The following is a 21,695-nucleotide window of genomic DNA, read 5'->3' as shown; positions in this document are numbered from 1 at the left end:
TATTTACGAAAGTAGAACTCACAACCGTCTCGTGGGCGCAGTGATGCCAACGTCCACATCATAAACGACGTCCTTCAAGAGCTACAGCTGTTCATTAAAAGTAATTGGCCAAGACACATTGCATATGTACAGAGAGCTGTAAAACAAAAAAGAAATGAAGCACGCTTTATATAGACCTACTAATGGAGTCTTACGGAAAGCACTCTGAAACGACGCTGCCGATATAAAGGGCAGCTGTTGACAATCAAATAAGCAATTTATTGTAGAACGGAGATATTCAAGAAAGTTGTGATACCGACGAATACCAAAAGCATTTTAAATAAATTACAACATTCCAGATGGGAAGAAGTAACTGAGCTGTATATACTGGAAACATTTGTAGCCATTAAAGTAATAAAGAAATTTACCGTTGAAGTACATGTGTTATAGGTAAAAGGGAGTCGTGGAATCGCTAATAATGAAGCAGTTGACTACTTAGCAAAGAAAGGCTTTGCAGTAGATCAACTCCGAGTATTCGTAATATATACGGTGAACCTGAATTCTACCGACAAACTTACAGAGGTGGTAGTATGGACAAAAACAAGACAAAAAGTCCTGTAAACGTGGGCTCTACAGTGCGTGTCCTAAGAGCTATGACCACTTGGTCATCTTTGCTACTGTGAAACACAACTCTTCTACTGGAAAATTGCTCACAGATCTCAAGATATGCATTTTAGAGCCCATGTTTACTGCACATTTTTTCTTGTTGTCGTCCACACTACCACCTCTCATAGTTTCTCGGTGGAGCTCTGGTTCATTCTGTATGCAGACTAGCGACGCGCCCCAGCTTCGCACAGGGAGGCGTTCATGAGAAACACACTCTATTTAAAAGATGCACCAAATCCACAGTGTTGGAGATACGACAATGAAATTTTGTAGCATGCTTTATGTGAAATCAACACATTTACTGTTAAATTCCTTGGACTATATATATTTAACTGTTTTGTGGAATTTAAAAATTGTATTTGAAAAAAAAAACATATATGCCTTCTTCTCAGAAACTATTCTAGAGATTTATACAAAATTTTCTCTGTTTAATTTCTTTGCATGTACTAAGATTCTCTCGTGAGATTTTTCAGTGCATTAAATAGGAGAATTTTAATAATATAAAACTTGGGCAAAATTCCAAGCACTTTGTCCCATATCTTATCTTATTCTCAGAATTTTTAAATTTACTCTTCAGACAAAGTTTATTAGTTTTGTAGAAATAAGTGTACAAATTTAATAGTTCTAGACGTCATAGAGTCTGAAAAAAGGTACAAAACTTTTTAAAAAATAATTATCAGGGAGTACAATTTGCCGCGCGGGATTAGCCGAGCGGTCTTAGGCGCTGCAATCATGGACTGTGTGGCTGGTCCCGGCGGAGGTTCGAGCCCTCCCTCGGGCATGGGTGTGTGTGTTTGTCCTTAGGATAATTTAGGTTAAGTAGTGTGTAAGCTCAGGGACTGATGACCTTAGCAGTTAAGTCCAATAAGATTTCACACACATTTGAACATTTTTGGAGTACAATTTATGGTTCGACGTAACGTTTCTTTATGTCACCTCTTGAGAAGGTCCCATATTTGTACTCAAGGTCTTCTTTCCTTTCAAGGCTTCTCTTCTGGTTTCTTGTTTTCTGTCATGTTTTCTTTACCAGATCTTCAACTGACTTTTCACCTGCAGAGAGGCGCCGTGAATCAATTTTTCTCAAGATGTCTTCAGTTAAATTTCCTACCTTACAACCGCGCGGAGTAGCCGCGTGGTCTAGGGCGCCTTGTTACGGTTCGGGCGGCTCCTCCCATCGGAGATTCGAGTCCTCCCTCTGGCATGAGTGTGTGTGTTGTCCTTCGCGTAAGTTAGTTTAAGTTAGATTAACCAGTTGAGTAGGCCTATGGAGCGATGATCTCAGAAGTTTGGTCCCACAGCAACTTACCGCTACCAGGATGTTGCAAAAATACTTTTACAAACTTTGAAGACGGGTTCTTTACACTAAAACCAGAAAAAATGATATAAGCAGATGTCTGAAAGTTCTTCCTTTTCGAGCTATTAATAAAAGCAGACGTCTAACGACTTTCTATTTACAACCCAACAATTTCACTTATTTCTGCACCTACTTGACTCATTGTATCCAAGATGGCGTTGTGTTTCCAGGGCGACAGGTTTATATTCGGCATTCTTATGTATTCAACGTGTCCATTATATTCATGTACGACAGGTGCTGAGTAAAACAAAGTTCTTCGTCCAAGCATGGCAAGATATTCATTTCGCGAGTAAGCAGGAATGAATTTTAATGTACGGCTGCGAGAATGGTAATGGACCCAAGGCTGAACGGTTATATCAGACGGCGTTTCGAGAACGAAGACAGCCGTGTCATCCAACCTTTCATGCTGTGTATCGTCACACTGCCTAGATAGGATCAGTAGCAGCACACAGTTTTGATCGAGGAAGACCACTTGTTGCACATACACCTAACCAGGAAGAGCATGTTCTACGGGCTGTCAAAGAGGAGCCAGGTATCAAGTGGCCCAGGAATGTGTTACATCTCCATATTCAGCATGGAGGACACTTCACGAGCAACCCAAGTATTCGTATCATCTTTACCGTGTGCAGGACCTTACGCCTGGCGGGCACCCACTACGGGACAACTTTTGCCGATAGTTTGTTGCAAAAACTACTAGTCGGTTGTTTGTCTCTTAAATTCCGTTTACTGACTGGCAAGTCCGTACGATCTCCAGGGCGTCTTACAGATGCTGTCTGCAAGGACTTTATTCAGAACACCCTCCAAGAGCTACTAGACATTGTTCCCAGCAAATAAGATGAAACATGTGGATTATATACGATGTAACTCCTGCACATTTCAGTCTCAAGGTTCGAAATGCGCTAGTGGTACCTGTTATGACAGATGGATAAGTAGAGGAGAATTAGTTCCATGGCGTGCACGCTCCCTCGACTTCAGTTCTTTTGGTTCTTGTCGCTGGGGGCGCCTTAAGCAATTTGTCTATACAGCAGATCAATGAGGTGCAGAAACTCTTCATGGATATGTCATGCAAGCTTGCGAAACTACTCGAAATCGTCAAGGAGTATTTGAAACGGTGCGACAGTCCATGATTCGACAAGTGCATGCGTATTTAAAACCAATAGGAGGACATTTCGAGCATATATTATGTTTATGTGTGGATGTGCTCCAATCACCTAAATTGTGAACTTTCATTAACAACACGAAAACGAGGGATTTTGATCCATATGTTCAAATGAGCTCCTTCTCTTGTTTTGGTGCAAGGAAACTGTCTCCAAGATTTCTAAAATTATTTTTGAAACACCCTGTACATACATCGGATACAGGGATTTTTGTGCTGTTGTTGCTGGCACTGAACTGATCCACCCTCATTAAGCTTACGCCAGTCCCCAAGAAAACATGCACCGCCGTGGTAAGATATAACGTCACTCTCTTATTTTAGACTCTTAATAGGTTTAAACATGTTTCGTAGAAGAAGAAAAAAGTATTACATGACTGTAAATCCATTCAGCTGGCTTGAAGAAAAGACAAGTAATATCTTTTAGGTCTCATATTGTTCAACAATTGGTCATTTATCAACGAGAATATATAATACTGGCTAAGTAATGTTTGTTAGTGACAAAATTATTAGAATTCGATAGATAAAATTTATTGTTGTAAATGGAAATCAAATCGTTTCTTCCGTTATTATGGATGTACTGTGTCACTTGCACGCCGGTATAAGATACTACATTAAAATGATACATGAAAAAAGGAAAAAAACGATTGTGAACAAAACCAATGAAGGCATTATTACGTGCCATGAGCTTTTTAAACAATGTGTTGAAAGTGAGAACCATTTGCGTGATGACACTTTCGCACACGTTGCATCACTGATGAACTCACTGCTTTCAACATCTGGAGTAATCGCCTTACACGCAGCATTAATTCATTGTTTCATTTCCTCCTCAGTCGATGGGCCCTCCTTGCAGACCAAATACTTCATATGTCCCCAGAAGAAGTCTGACGACGTCAGGTCAGGCGATCGTGCTCGATCTCTTTCAATATGACTGCCATTTCCCACCCACCGATCTGGAAATTAGGGATGTAATTTACTTTTTGGTACTGAATAATTATGGACAGGTCATTTATCATCTTGGAACCACATCTTTTGACGAGTTCTCAAAGGCACATTTTCGCACAACTAGGGTAATGTATTTATCCAAAAACGTGTGTGCCTTTCCCCGTTCAAGTTACCATCAACTAAATAGGGACCCATCAATTGCTCTCCGAATACATCATATCAGGGCACACTCCGCTGCAGAGTGAAAAATTTCGTTCAGGAAACAACATACCACACATTCGCACTCCACTGTCGTTGGGTCAACGCTTGACGAAGTCACTGTGTGTTTTCCGTTGACCAGTGGTGTATATTTCTCAGGTTTACATTCCTGTGAATTGTGAACGTGGCCTCATCAGCGTACGACACTTTCTCCACAAAATTATTGTCTAGCTGGAGAATTGACATGCGAGTCTATTGTAGCAGTTGTAGGAACCACTACTTTTGCAACTTGTTGGTAGCAGTTTTCTTTCGCATATGGCAAAACTTCCAGTCAGGTATTTACGAAGGTAGGACGAGTTGGTCAGCGTTTACATGAAAACCGTTTTGCATGCATTTCCGCTGTTCATCATGCATTTTGGTGACATTCTCCATAAATTAAAAGCACGCTCAAAGTTCTTTGTAAGTAAATTGTACTGTGCTTCTGAAAATGGTTCATGAGTTACTAAACGATCCAATTGCGTGGTATCTTACAAGTAATGCACCGTAAGTGAATTGTAGAATTACTCGTAACAGTCCTATTTTAGTAAACAGTTGTTCAGTGAACTTCAACTAACTCCTCCGAAAGACAAAACACAACTTACGAGACGTATCTTTTGTCTCAACTACACAGGTTTCGTTAGAGAGTAGCGTAAACATAACATACCCATTACCTCGGTGAAAGATTCCTTGGAGAGTGGTGTAAACTTTCGCGTGGCGAGAATTCAGCGGCTTCAACAGCAGCACGACAATCCCAATATTCAATGTATTTTTATTTCGTGATTTCTTATTAGAGCTACAAAAGAGTTACATAAGTGAATTTGTCTCATCTACACCTGCTATTCTTTCGGCAAAAATAGCATTATTTCATTAAAAAAAGGACGTTGATGTCTGTGTTGCGGTTGTTAATCAAGTTGCGATATCGCAATGCTATTTGCTTCATGAACCCGTAGTCACTGAACATCTAGGTGAAAGCAGATTACTGATGTCTCTATTGGACCGTAAGTAATTCGAGGTGAAAAGTTTGGCGCCTCACCCTCCCTTTTTTGTATGTTTATGGTTTACAAATACTTCATTGTATGCTGGAAGACATTATTTCTCCTACTAAAATGTTCATTTGTTTTTCAGTATGTTCGTGTCTTTGTTATTAAATGTTTATTTTATTTAAATTGCGTTGGTCGATATTTGTCCGAATTAAATCGAAGCGATTCCTAGAAGTCTAGTAGCGATCGCTGGTTACGATGTGTGCCTTTACTGCTGTATACATTTATTGAAATACACACGTCTTATGACATTTAAATGCTTTCGACCAAGTACAACTGTGTGAAGTGTTTTCTTTTTACAGTGAACCTTCGAGTGTCACGATACTGAAGTGGTATTTCTGTGGAATGTTTCGATAACTGAATGCAAAGTGGCGGTCAGTATCTTGTGCTAATAAATTATTCACAACGATCACTATTATCTTCTGCGCCAGGAAATTACAGATGTAAGCTGATTCACATACAATCTTTCAAATAAAACCTGATCGGCGCCCAGCCACCGAAGAGGCTTCTAAGTCCGCTCCGATCGCGACATGGGACAAATAATATGACCATGCTGGAAATCTAAATCTACATCTACATGGTTACTCTGCAATTCACACTTAAGTGCCTGGCAGAAGGTTCATCGAACCATTTTCATACTGCTTCTCTACCATTCCACTCTCGAATGGCTCGTGGGAAAAAGGAACACCTAAATCTTTCCGTTCGAGCTCTGATTTCTCTATGCATGTAAATAAGGAACAGCAGAGGTCCTGTAACACTAACTTGCGGTACGCCAGATATCACTTCTCTTCTGTTCGATGATTTACCGTCCATCCCTACGAACTGTGACCTCTCTGAGAGGAAATCACGAATCCAGTCACACAATTGAGACGATACTCTATATGCACGCAATTTGATTAATAGTCGCTTGTGAGGAACGGTATCAAAAGCCTTCTGGAAATCTAGACATAAGTCCGCCTATCTGCACAAGCTGGTAACACTGCAGGATGCGGCAGTTCCTGGAGGAAGTCTTGTACTCTGCTCGAGCTGTGGGCCTGTGATCTATCGGAAAACCTGCATGTCGTAGTAGTGCAACGTCATATGGTCAAAACCGCCCGTGGCTAAAATTCTTTACCGCATTTCGATTGAATGCTGAAGTCCTGAGTGTAATGGTAGCACAGTTGCAATGGATTTCACTATGTGACCCACCAGTACAATAACATTTATTGGCAGAATGTCTGCCTTTGAACGCCACATGTGCCAGGGCTCTCCAGGACCAGTTTACTGGTACCCGACAGCGACTGTCGCTGCGACGTTGCGATCTTTGCTCTGTGTCAGAAACGTCATCTACTAGTCATCGCTTTGAAGGGGGTGAAACGCTTTACTTTTGTCGCGCGACACTCCACAAAAAATGTCTATGATTTGCATTTCACGCTCGATTGCATCAAAGGTAGACGATCTGTTTTAATATGATAAGTGTTGTAATTTACTAAGATGCCAAAAATTAATTTTATAGTTTGTCATCCAATGCGAATATACCACTACGTTGTTTAATACTTTATATCTCGCTTCTTTTCCTTTTAGAAGCGATTCTTCATGCGATTTGTTCATCGGGAATTCGTATGTACCGTTATCTGATATCTTACGGTAAATGTATGCGACAAACTGTGTGAATATCTTGCAGTGCATGCTCTATAGAAACGCAGACACACTACATACACTCCTGGAAATGGAAAAAAGAACACATTGACACCGGTGTGTCAGACCCACCATACTTGCTCCGGACACTGCGAGAGGGATGTACAAGCAATGATCACACGCACGGCACAGCGGACACACCAGGAACCGCGGTGTTGGCCGTCGAATGGCGCTAGCTGCGCAGCATTTGTGCACCGCCGCCGTCAGTGTCAGCCAGTTTGCCGTGGCATACGGAGCTCCATCGCAGACTTTAACACTGGTAGCATGCCGCGACAGCGTGGACGTGAACCGTATGTGCAGTTGACGGACTTTGAGCGAGGGCATATAGTGGGCATGCGGGAGGCCAGGTGGACGTACCGCCGAATTGCTCAACACGTGGGGCGTGAGGTCTCCACAGTACATCGATGTTGTCGCCAGTGGTCGGCGGAAGGTGCACGTGCCCGTCGACCTGGGACCGGACCGCAGCGACGCACGGATGCACGCCAAGACCGTAGGATCCTACGCAGTGCCGTAGGGGACCGCACCGCCACTTCCCAGCAAATTAGGGACACTGTTGCTCCTGGGGTATCGGCGAGGACCATTCGCAACCGTCTCCATGAAGCTGGGCTACGGTCCCGCACACCGTTAGGCCGTCTTCCGCTCACGCCCCAACATCGTGCAGCCCGCCTCCAGTGGTGTCGCGACAGGCGTGAATGGAGGGACGAATGGAGACGTGTCGTCTTCAGCGATGAGAGTCGCTTCTGCCTTGGTGCCAATGATGGTCGTATGCGTGTTTGGCGCCGTGCAGGTGAGCGCCACAATCAGGACTGCATACGACCGAGGCACACAGGGCCAACACCCGGCATCATGGTGTGGGGAGCGATCTCCTACACTGGCCGTACACCACTGGTGATCGTCGAGGGGACACTGAATAGTGCACGGTACATCCAAACCGTCATCGAACCCATCGTTCTACCATTCCAAGACCGGCAAGGGAACTTGCTGTTCCAACAGGACAATGCACGTCCGCATGTATCCTGTGCCCCCCAACGTGCTCTAGAAGGTGTAAGTCAACTACCCTGGCCAGCAAGATCTCCGGACCTGTCCCCCATTGAGCATGTTTGGGACTGGATGAAGCGTCGTCTCACGCGGTCTGCACGTCCAGCACGAACGCTGGGCCAACTGAGGCGCCAGGTGGAAATGGCATGGCAAGCCGTTCCACAGGACTACATCCAGCATCTCTACGATCGTCTCCATGGGAGAATAGCAGCCTGCATTGCTGCGAAAGGTGGATATACACTGTACTAGTGCCGACATTGTGCATGCTCTGTTGCCTGTGTCTATGTGCCTGTGGTTCTGTCAGTGTGATCATGTGATGTATCTGACCCCAGGAATGTGTCAATAAAGTTTCCCCTTCCTGGGACAATGAATTCACGGTGTTCTTATTTCAATTTCCAGGAGTGTATTTTCAGGTGCATTCCAGAACTTAACATTGACCAACGTGATATTTAAGGAATTCAGGCCGATTCAAACCAACAACATTTTTGAAGCTACCGAGAGTGGAAGGGAGTTTCAAACGCTGATGTCGGTAAACGTCTACAGGGGTGCCTAATTGCTATTACACGGATTTAGCATAGAGGAACCATATTCATTTCATAACTTTTCCCCTGAAATATGGGTCCTACGTGACGAACAAAACCCAAATTAGTATCGTTGACGATCGAATCGAAATTCTGCGGAGACTTTTGTATAGTAAGAAGCTTGTTATTTACAAAGAAGATATCTATGAGCAGTAACACAGTTTACTATGTCGGGCTTGTAAGAAGACTTACTGCGTAAAGGTTTTCTTCGGATTTTGTTAAAAAGTTTCTTCTAGCAATTTGCAGCTCGATTAAATAAAATGAAAAATAAGAACTTAGGGTGCACTGGTCTGCACCGCGATTAGAACTGACAACTCACACAGTACTTGCATCACAAAACGTGTTGCACTACTGAGCTAACGTGACGCTGCTAGGAGCTGGGCTCTTTCATAGCAATATTCGTCACCGAGTGTCGTAACGCCACATTAAAGAGCAATTGTTTCTTATTTGAAGTACGGCATTCCTGGAGTCCATGAATTAAATTTTCTGTCTTAGTGTCTCATCTTACATGAGGATTGTACTGCGTAAGTCATCGAAGTTGAAAGAGATGACCAAGTAATTTTATCCGAACAAATCAGGACCCCATGCAGAAGTAAATGCACTGTCACATGGTTGCAAAATATTTGCACCGATGTTGCCAATTATTAGCTGTGCTATTGGCGGCTATGTAGCGAAATTTGTCATGCTCGTCTTATACGGGCTCTCAGAGGGGAGATGCGATCACATTATCTCCTGATACTAGCAAAGTTAGTGATATTCATTTTCGCTCATGATGCAGCTAATTTTCCATCTCGATTACAATTTTTCCAAAATTCAAACAAACAAAACATTTACTTTGATGGTTTGCAACGAAAACTTATTTCAATAGATTAAAAAGTAATTTGTAATTAACCTAGCCCCACACATCTCGAAACAGTAATATACGTTTATGAGAAATTTTCACTCCTTTCTGTGCTGTCTGTCGGACAGCAGAAGGCAGTTAATAGTCTTTGGTGACTTCAATGTAGATTTTCTAAAGAATTGTGATACGAAAAAATCCACATGATAAGCCCAGTCTTTTCTGAATTATGTAATGCTTCACTAGCTCAAGGCATTTTTTCCAGAGAGACTGAAATATGCCACTGTCAAACCCCTATTTAAGAAAGATGAGAGGAGAGCTGTCAATAACTACCGACCTGTTTCATTGCCGAAATCGTTGTCCAATGTTTTGAGAAGGTAATGTGTTCTAGAATAGTATCTCACCTGAGCACCAATAATATCCCCAGCAAATCACAGTTTGGAGTTCGGGAGAGATGCTTTACTGAGAATGCCATTTACATGTTCACTCACCAAATTTTACAAGCATTAAATAATAAAATAGCGACGGTAGCTATTTTCTGCGACCTATCTAAGGCATTTGACTGTGATAATAACACTATTGTCCTAGATAAATTGAAGGTTTATAGGATTTATGGTATATCCAACCAGTAGATAATGTTATATATAACCAAAAGAAAGCAGGAAGCTATACTCAGTAATTCGACCAATATAGTTCGGGGCTGCTATTCTGACAGGGAAGAAATCACATATGGGATTTTCCACGGCTCTGTCTTACGTCCGCTATTGTTCCTGATATATGTAAACGATCTTCTGTCTAATATACAACAAGTAGAATTAGTACTTTTTGCAGATGACACTCGTATTTGATCACCTTAGATCGATATGTATGTAATGCACACTAATCATTGAGTGGTTTTCTGCGAATGGTCTCACCCTCAATTTTCAAAAGACAATGTACTCAGTTTTGCATATCTAGGGGTACTACACCAATGATAAATGCAACACATGGTGAGGAAATTATAAAAATGGTGGAAACTTCAAACTTATTAGGTTTCCATAGTGATGAGAATCTGAACTGGAAAAAGCACATTTTAGAACTCCTAAACAACTTAGTTCACCCACGTTAGCACTTAGAATCATCGTAAATCTTGGGGATAGGCAAATCAGTAAGCAGACATATTTTGAATATTTTCATTTAATGATGTCATACGGGATAATGTTCTGGGGTAACTCAACTATAAGAAAGAACGTTTTCATTGCTCAAAAACGTCTTGTGAGAATAAAATGTAGTGCCCATACATGATCATCATGTAGACATCTGTTTCAGGTATTCGTCGTTCTGACTCCTGATTCACAGAATATTTATTCCATGATGTAGTTTGCTGCAAATAATCCACTGATGTCAAAAGGAACTATGATATACATGATGACAATACCAGAAGAAAAAATTACAGTCATTATTCCACATTAAGGTTCTCTTCAGAGCAAAAAGCGTTGCACAATGCCGCAACTAAAATTTTTGATAATCTACCCAGTGATATAAAATGTCTGACAGACACCGAAGTAAAATTTACAAACGAACTGAAAAAGTTTCTCCTTGAGAACTCCTGTTCCGTAGAAGAATTTCTGTCACTGTAATGTATAAAAGGTGGTGGCTACGAATTACTAACTCACATCTGTATGTTTAGTAATAATAATAATAAAATAACAATAAGAAACTTATTAATGTTCAGAATATAGCCATATTTACAAATTAATTTGCCAGGTGAATGTAAAATGACTCGTTTCACATCATTATGATTTATCGTGCAAAAATGATCCATGGTACGTGAAACTAACTAACTCACTAACCAAGGCATGGCACATTCAAATCGACTGTGGCTACGTGCAGTCTTGTGCCACATACAATTATTTATTGCACAAGAACGAAACATTGTACAGCTATCATACATATGTCATTTTGAAGAGAATCCCGGAAAGTTCTTTTTTTTCATGTATACCGCCACAGCGTAGCTTGTTAATTTCCCGATAGTCAGTGCTTGTCGCCAACAGGGCGTGTTCAGGAGCGGAGCGAGCTTTCTGTGTGTTGGAGTTCGACAAAAACAAGTGTGCTACAGCTGTTCGACGGATGTTTAGAACCAAGTATGGTAAGGAGCCACCAACAAGGAAGGACATTTAGCACTGACACAACAAATTCGTTACGACGGGTTGCTTGTGCCCGGCAAAGAGAAGTGGACGTCCCTGTGTGAGTGAAGTGAAAGTGGAGCGCGTACGACAGAAATTCATAACGAGTCGAAACAAACCGGTGCGTCGTGCATCCCGTGAACTCGAAATGGCTCCAATGACAGTGCGGAAAGTCCTGCGACAGATGCTGTCTATGAAACCATTCAAATTGGAGCTAGTGCAGAAGTTCAATGACGACGACAAAGACAAGCGTTTTGAGTTTTGTTTCGTGAAATGGCCTCCCCGATCACCAGATCTCTCTCCGTGTGACTTTTTTCTGTGGGAACACATTAAAGATCTGGTGTATGTACCGCCTCTACCACATGATGTAAGAGAACTCCCGGAGAGAATACGGGAAGCGACTGCCACAGTCGACGATGCCATGCTAGGACGGGTATGGCAAGAATTCGATTACCGTATTGTAAAAATACTTTCAGAGTTTCTCTTCAAAATGCAGTCTGTTTGAGATTTGCACAATGTTTAGTTCTTGTGCAATAAATAATTGAAAGTGTTCCAGGACTTTATGTACACACTGTATATCGGTGGGGATGGAAGCAAGAAGAAATGCATTTAACTAATCATTCGACGCTAAGCAGTAATCAACTCATATGAGGGCTCAGAGGAGAAGACACTATAAATTATGTTTATTAACACAGAAAATAAACTGAAAATGTGGACAATGAGTAATTCTGCGCCTTCGTAAGTTTCTCAGCTTGAGATCGATACTTAATAATACACACGGTCTAGCCTGTTCATTGTTTTGTAATGTTACCCTCTAGTTTGGTCCATAAATGATCAAAAGAAAACAAATCCCTGTCAGTGATGGTTCCTCCGAATCTTTTCAGCGACTTTTTTTAGTGTTGTTGCTTGGTATTCCTAAAGCAAACTATTATGTTATGCCAGAAACAAATACCTTAATGTTGCCTACAACTATACGTTATTTCTTTTTGGTCTTCATGTAGCCCTTTTCTTCTACTCTGAACCTTCTGGCATGTCCTTTTGGCAATATCCTTCACTGACATTTCAGGCCTAGCAATACGCACATGGTCAGTTTTCTTCAGCAGATTTACTGCGAAGCATCTTGCATCAGATACTTATTTCATAACGGTCCTAATCCTTCCAGTGATACCATAAACGAACACCAAACAAGCATCATATGAGGAAATCTTAAGAATAATAGATGAGCAAAATGTTGTCCTTGGGCATCTCCTCTCAATGAGATTCTTAAAGCTTCCGGTTGGGTTTTTGTTCCACCGTATGTGAATTTCTTTCATAAATCGTAAATAAGTGCATCGTAAATGAGCTCACAGCCTTCTATACTTTACAGATGTTTTCTCTGGTGACATGAAATAATAAAACATCATAAAAAAGGACAGAGTCTTCTAGAATAGGGGGTGTGGTACTGCGCACTGTTTGAAACAAGATGGCTTTTACATTATTTGTAGCACGAATTAAACTCTGAGAATTGGAGACAACGTTTCTAATGTTCTATAGAACTACCTGACAGCAAAAAATTTCAACAGATTACAGCTTTGTGTCACTGACAGTGGCTTCGAACCTGTTCAGAGACTTTCTCTTCTTTTGTTGCTGAAATAACGTGCTATTAGCGGAGCAGACGATTACGTTTATTATTCCAAGGTTGCAAGGAGCTATATGAAGCACAGGTTAAAATTCGCCCCTTACTTGTGACAATTAGCAGCTCAGTTAAAATAGCAGCGAGAGGAAGTGATAAGACACAGCTTTTGCAACAAAATTGGAATTGATTTCTAAAGCAACTATCGTTTTAGAATGTCAGTACATCGTAATTATGTGGACAAGGCATTGCTGCAGTCACAGGCGCAGACACCATGGGGTCTGAGGTGGCCCGAGGCCCCTTAAAAATTCGTTTCGGGGGGAGTGGGAGGGGCGGAGCCCCCCATTAATTTAAGAAAATTATTAGTTATTTTATGCTTTGTAAAATCACAAAATTATGTTGGAATTTTTTATTTTCCTTGTTTGGCGATAATTACCTTTTAAAATACATTCAGTAATGAGTTAAAGCAAATAATTATTACATTAGTAAGCAGGTTAACTGAAAACGAGTGGTGTGAATCATGATAGTGCTACGGTGCTGCGGGCACATTTAGAATTTGTCCTGGTGCGTAAACCTTTGGGTGAAGTCTGGCGCCAGCCGGCCAGTACTGCGGCTGCGGCGACATCAAAGGGACTGGAGCAGAAACGCCTGGAACCCTCCGCCTCGCTTCGCCTTGACGCTTCGCGACATTACGACGCCGCGACTATATGAAGTCCACCGTGCTGTCGCAGTCATTCAGTGTGGATAGTTTCGTTCAGTGCATGCTTCAGACGTGTTTAGTGTTCCAACATTAGTGTCTAGTGAACTACTTTATATGACTATTTTATTCGTTTACTTTAGTCTCTTAGTGTATTGCGAATTAAGTTTGCAATGGATAATTTGTTATCAAAAAGGCGCGCTTGGATGTTGATGATACTGCAATTCAACCTCCAACAATTATTGTGTCGTCAATTGCTTCGTCGTCTTCAGGCTATAACCGTTCACAGCCAAAACCTGGACAATCCGGTAAGGGAAGATCTTTTCAGAAGTCTTGGTTGATCAAATATACATGGCTAAAATATGAAGCAACTTCCGAAAAAGTTTTTTGCAAAACCTACAAAGAGGCAGATGCAAAAAATCTATTACAATTTTCTTAAAAAAAAAGATGCATTTACTTCCGTAGTGTTTTCTAACTGGAAAAAGGCATTGGAAAAATTCCGTCTTCATGAAAAGACGTTTACGCATAATGAAGGCGTTCTGAAACTAAATTCTGTCACCTACCGAAGTGTGGCCTCCTAATTGAATGAACAGTTAGATAGTGATATGAAGAAATGCCATTTAGCCGTTAAGACAATTTTTACTACCGCGCAATTTCTATGCCAACAGGGGCTAGCAATTAGAGGGCACGAAGATGTAAACTCAATTTCTTTTCAATTGTTGGAATTCCGAAAGAATGACAAACCTGAGTTTAAGGATTGATTATGGCGTTCAGGGTATAAGTGGACGTCCCACGATATTCAAAACAAGATCATTGCTGTACTAGGAAAGTCTGTGTTGAGAAAGGTAATGGATTCAGTCAAGAAGACAGAATGTTTTCCTATTATGGTTGACGAAACAAGTGATTCTTCGATTCACGTACAATTGTCATTTTGTATTCGTACTGTCGATGATCCTTTAATCATCAACGAAAACTTTATTGGCTTATATGAGACCCCCAACACTGAATCACAAACTCTGTTTAGTATTTTAAAAGACGTTTTTGCTCGTCTTGATTTGTCAATGAATAACTTAAGAGGAACGTGCTATGATGGTGCCTCGAATATGAGAGGTAAGTTCAAAGGACTAAAAAGGTTAGTTTTAGATATACAACCATAAGCACGTTATGTGCATTGCACTGCTCACAGTTCAGAATTGGCTGTTGTCAACAGTTTCCGCCATATTACGTCTATAAAGGATATTATGGCTTTAACCAAGGACTTAATAAACACCGCAAGGGAATCCAACAAAAGGATGGGACTTTTCAGAGGCATACGCTGTGAGAGCGCCAACGACCAAGATGGTCTACGACCCCTTTGCCAGACTCAATGGACTCTGCGAGCTTCCTGTATCTTGAGTCTGCAGAGCACAAAACACAGGCAGGTTACAAATGTCCAGCCTACCTTGAGTCAATGTTACAATTCAAGATTGATTTCTTTTTACGTCTTTATTGCCATGCAATGAATCCAGTAGAGGATGTCACTGAAAAATCTCAATGCCCTCATCTAAGTGTTGCTGATCTGGAAAAAATATTTGAGGACTTGATTTGTATATTGAATGGAAGGCGTTATAGTTCTGAACACTTTTGGGACTTGTGTTTAAAAGAAAAACCTTCCTCGGAATCGAAGTATACCAAAGAAGTATGAAAACAACGAAGCCATCTCACCGCACACTTTCAAAACCCCAAAGAAATACTACAAAAGCTATTTACATTGAAGTTTGTGAAACGGTGCAATCTTGCATTACTGAGCGGTCTGCTTCAACTACACTCACACAGGTCATTGAAGTGGAACAAAAGTGCTTGCATTTGCTAAACAGAGGTGAAACAAATTTGGAAAAATCAACTGAGTTTTTCAAAATGTCTTAGACATTGAGGGACTGCGCTTACACTTGAATATGATAGCCGATATCGCTAATAAAAAAACAACTGGTCTTAAAAAACATGCGAGAAGTAAGAAAGTATATTACACAAGAGCCTGCAGTTGGCGAAATGTTATGTGAAGTAGTGAAGTGCAGTAAGCTTCTCCACGTAGTTCCAATCACGACAGCAGCAGCAGAATGGTCATTTAGCGCCCTTAGACGTCTGAAATCATATCTCCAATCAACAATCGGACACAAGCAATTGAACAACTTGGCTGTTCTTAATGCCCACCGAGATATTTTGGATGAATTGGATATCCAACCAGTCATCAACGACTTCATATTGAGTAATCCAATCAGGCGGTCGACATTTGCACCTTTCTAAAGACACTCTAACCCTAACAATGGCATTTAGAGCAATATTAAAAATCTTTATAAAATAGAGAATTAAATACATAAATAAGGTTAAATTTTCAGTTTCGAAATATTAGCACTAGTTTAGTATTGTATTACTATATTAATATATTACTGTATTAGTTATTTTCAAATACTTAAATATTTTTAGGGTGTTAGAACCAATTAAAACCCGCTGTTTGCATACTTTTTGACTGAAAGTATTAGGCATACTGTATTAAATTTATTACCTGTATTAAAGCATTAACTTTGAGATATTGTTTTTATTCAATGAACCCTGAGCCTTACTCAAAGTAAGATGAAATTAGCTATTTCACTTATTAATCAAAGTGCTATTACTGTGCGACAGCAATAATTTGTTTTATCCTTTTAATGGTAATTTAGGATTTATTCAAATACACTCCTGGAAATGGAAAAAAGAACACATTGACACCGGTGTGTCAGACCCACCATACTTGCTCCGGACACTGCGAGAGGGATGTACAAGCAATGATCACACGCACGGCACAGCGGACACACCAGGAACCGCGGTGTTGGCCGTCGAATGGCGCTAGCTGCGCAGCATTTATGCACCGCCGCCGTCAGTGTCAGCCAGTTTGCCGTGGCATACGGAGCTCCATCGCAGTCTTTAACACTGGTAGCATGCCGCGACAGCGTGGACGTGAACCGTATGTGCAGTTGACGGACTTTGAGCGAGGGCGTATAGTGGGCATGCGGGAGGCCGGGTGGACGTACCGCCGAATTGCTCAACACGTGGGGCGTGAGGTCTCCACAGTACATCGATGTTGTCGCCAGTGGTCGGCGGAAGGTGCACGTGCCCGTCGACCTGGGACCGGACCGCAGCGACGCACGGATGCACGCCAAGACCGTAGGATCCTACGCAGTGCCGTAGGGGACCGCACCGCCACTTCCCAGCAAATTAGGGACACTGTTGCTCCTGGGGTATCGGCGAGGACCATTCGCAACCGTCTCCATGAAGCTGGGCTACGGTCCCGCACACCGTTAGGCCGTCTTCCGCTCACGCCCCAACATCGTGCAGCCCGCCTCCAGTGGTGTCGCGACAGGCGTGAATGGAGGGACGAATGGAGACGTGTCGTCTTCAGCGATGAGAGTCGCTTCTGCCTTGGTGCCAATGATGGTCGTATGCGTGTTTGGCGCCGTGCAGGTGAGCGCCACAATCAGGACTGCATACGACCGAGGCACACAGGGCCAACACCCGGCATCATGGTGTGGGGAGCGATCTCCTACACTGGCCGCACACCACTGGTGATCGTCGAGGGGACACTGAATAGTGCACGGTACATCCAAACCGTCATCGAACCCATCGTTCTACCATTCCTAGACCGGCAAGGGAACTTGCTGTTCCAACAGGACAATGCACGTCCGCATGTATCCTGTGCCACCCAACGTGCTCTAGAAGGTGTAAGTCAACTACGCTGGCCAGCAAGATCTCCGGACCTGTCCCCCATTGAGCATGTTTGGGACTGGATGAAGCGTCGTCTCACGCGGTCTGCACGTCCAGCACGAACGCTGGTCCAACTGAGGCGCCAGGTGGAAATGGCATGGCAAGCCGTTCCACAGGACTACATCCAGCATCTCTACGATCGTCTCCATGGGAGAATAGCAGCCTGCATTGCTGCGAAAGGTGGATATACACTGTACTAGTGCCGACATTGTGCATGCTCTGTTGCCTGTGTCTATGTGCCTGTGGTTCTGTCAGTGTGATCATGTGATGTATCTGACCCCAGGAATGTGTCAATAAAGTTTCCCCTTCCTGGGACAATGAATTCACGGTGTTCTTATTTCAATTTCCAGGAGTGTATAATTTCAGTCTTTTCAGAGCTACATATTCACTGCTGTGTAATAGTCAATAAGAATGATTATTACTGTAAATTAAATTAGCTTTTTACGAAAATACGGTGCGTATTTATGTTTTGTTTCTTTTTTCAAAGCCAAAAAATGTGTCAGGCTTGACGAGTTTCCCGGAGTGGCGAGTTATCGCGAGTCCAGTTTTCAGGGCTCTGATATTGATCATATGACTCTAAAATGCTTAAAAAACTTTAAAACTCAGTATTTTTCAACTAAAATTTAGAAAACTTCCGGGGGCAAGACCCCCAGTATGCCCTCCCCCCCCCCCCCCTTCCAATATTTTTTATAAGTCGGCGCCCCTGGCCGCAGTAAACGCTCCCTCTCTGGCATAATCGTAGCTGAGGTGGATAGCTTGCAACGTGAAAAATGAGAGTATGGATAGCTGAACCATGAAACGATCGTCTTGGAGTTTATTTTACTAACTGAATGTAGTGAGAATTATTCAGAATATTTTACCGAAATGACAAGAAAAGTCAAGCGAATTTAGCAGGATAAATCAGTCCCACAAACGCAAATCACTATTATGGCAACAGAGTTGCTAAACATAGCGTACGACGTTGCAAAGTCTTGACTACGTTAATCCAAGAAGAATAGATTTTCAGAGGCTGGAATCCTGCATGATTCGATCTGGACATCCAGTCTACAGCGAGATACTGTGCTCTACAAATTACATACATTATTTACTTTCGAATCGCTGTACAGAGCAACTTGCAGCTACAACGAATTTATGTTATGCAACAGTCAGCAGCTTTCTGCGTGTCTGCATTCAGTTATGACTGTCAGATGATGTATAGCTATATAAAATCAGTGGAGTAGGCACCAATTCAGAATTCAAGATACGAATTGAAATTATGATTAGCCAGAAATTGAGTACATTCACCTAACGCACCAAGATGCTTTAACATCTCAGTAGTGATTCCCACACGAATATGCCGATGTTTTGGAACGAATGACGTGCTTAGGAGCAATCAAACAGTAAATTGGGAAGAAACTGCACCATATTCAGGCACTTCCTCAACCCTGCCTACGCTCAAGACGGTAAACCAGCTGCTCTTACTGTTATTTTACTTCTTTCGGTCTGAGGTGTACTGCAAATTGATAAGCTCGTACACCAGACGCTGTTCGCATTTATTGACAATGTTTCCTGAGTGACCTCGGAATAAACAGTATGTGCAGATGACATTTTTCGTTATAGATATAAACAGAAGGTAAGTAAACTGTAGTCGAATTTAGCCAGTCGTTGCAGAGGGAATTTTGCTGTGTGGACAGCCACGTGGCAGAAGTAAAATGGATGTAAAATTGGGCTGGAATAAGCAAAAATAGCTTTTTCAAGATATAAACGTGCTAACATCAGACATAAATTTGATTTGATAGGACGGCTTTACTGAAAGTATTTGTCAGTTTTCCTCGCGTTCTTTAATGATGTAAGTTGTTCTCAGTACAAATAAACACTAACTCTAGCAAAGCATTACCCATGATCAGAGTCACAGGAATGGGAATAACACTCATTAAGGTGTTATTCAGTTTTTCACTCGTTTTAGACAGTTGCACACATTATATATCTGAAATCCGGTGTGCACAGTGTTTCCCGCTAGGCCGCATGTCCGGATCCGATCATGCAGGATTCCATCTACGAAAACACAATCTGCTTACCATTAGTGTAGTAAAACTTCGCGACGTCGTAAGCACTATTTTACAAGTCTGTTATCATAAAAGTAATGTTTGTATGTGGGAATCACTGATCCAGCTAAATTTGCTTGACTTTTTCTTGTCATTACGATTAAATATTCTGAATAATTCCCATTCAAGATATCACACTAAGTTAGTAGAATATGAAGGCATGCTAAAAATTAATCCCTCCAAAATTTTTATGTGAAAAAATTAAAATATTTTAAGTAAAACAAACGTAATTAACATTCAACATATTTATTCTTCATGTCTTAATATTTGTGTATCAACATAGTCACTCTGGCGACGAACACATTTCTCCCAACGAGATACAAGTTTGTTGATGGCATTACTGTAGAAGGTTTGACTTCGGTGACGGAGCCACAACCTGAACTCTGCTCGTAACACTTCATCACTATCAAAGTGAAGTCATCGAAGGTTTTCTTTAATTTCTGAAAGCAGATAAAATGAAATGGAATCAGGTCAAGATTGCGTGGAGGCTATCGATGACAGTGAACCCAAGGCGCCAGATAGCTGCAGACGTTACAGCACTCATGTGTGGTCTGGCACTGTCCATGCTGAAGAAGAGGATGCTACATGTGTGGTAGAACTCTTCATATTCGAAACTTGATTATAGCACGCAGTTTCTCACACACCGACATCTTTACATTACAAACCGTCATTTTACACTCTACAATTCGGAGCAGAGGGCTGCAAATACAGAGACATGAATAATAAAGATGCAAAATATTAATAACGTTTCCTTTATTTAAAATGCGTTAAGAGTTTACGCATAAAAATTCTATGGAATCAATTGTCAGCACACCCACGAAAAATTATTGATTCCAAGTAGGTCGTTTAATGCACTAAGCTATCCACACTTTAATCTTTCAAGTTGCGAGATGTCTACCTCAGCTACGATTATGGTAATAAGAGAGTGTTTATTGCAGCGTTATATTGTCTGTATATTTCCAAAGTGTTGACTTTCGAAAACGGCAGTTTCTAAATCAGTTCCAATTTTGCTGCAAATTGTATCTTATCACTTCTTCTCGCTGCTACTTTAACTGAGCTGTGTTAACTGTCACTAGTAAGGGACGAATCTTAACCCTCTGTTTCATATGTCTCCTTGTAACCCGGTAGTAACAAGACGTAGTCCTCTGCTTCGCGAGTATCACGTTACGCCACCAACAAAACAAGAGAAAGTCTCGGAACAGGTTCGAAGCGAATGTCAGTGACACGACGCTATATTTTGCTCATCATCTCAGCATCAGACAAGCTGGGAAACATTAGAGAAGAAATGAACAGTTTTGTTAGTATGTATTATCTATGATAGATCTGGAGATGTAAAACGTATGAAAGTGCACAACTGCACCTATGCCTGTTTTTTCTGTTTTGTTTCTGCTTCAATAGTCATACATCAGTTTTTCCTTATGAATCAACAATTTCATTTATTACCCGTGACATCGACCTGTTAGTTTATTATGTATAATATCTCGACATTTTTGTGGTATTCCTGATATTCTGATTGTGTACGACGCAAGACCGAACATAGATACAGTCCTTTTGAGGTTAACAGTGCATAATCTCTTCCTGTTTCAGGATTTTTTGCCAAGGTCTTTCTGCAGACATTTTTAGTTTTGTCAAAACAAACGTGTGCCGCAAGCTGAGTAGGATAAGTGTACTTGGTCATGTTTGTTATTTTACTGCCAATAACAGTATAATGAAAATGAAAATAAAGTCCACTTGACTCAATGGACATTTTGTAATTGTGTTAGGTCCGCTACTATATTCAGTGAGTGCACTGTCTTATTTAGGCTTAGGAGGAACTGTCACATATTACTGCATTTCCTGCTTAGCATGTTAT

This window comes from Schistocerca nitens, chromosome 3, assembly GCF_023898315.1.
Source record: "Schistocerca nitens isolate TAMUIC-IGC-003100 chromosome 3, iqSchNite1.1, whole genome shotgun sequence".
NCBI lineage: Eukaryota > Metazoa > Arthropoda > Insecta > Orthoptera > Acrididae > Schistocerca > Schistocerca nitens.
The sequence above is the reverse complement of the archived record's forward strand: the minus strand, read 5'-3'. Positions refer to the sequence as shown.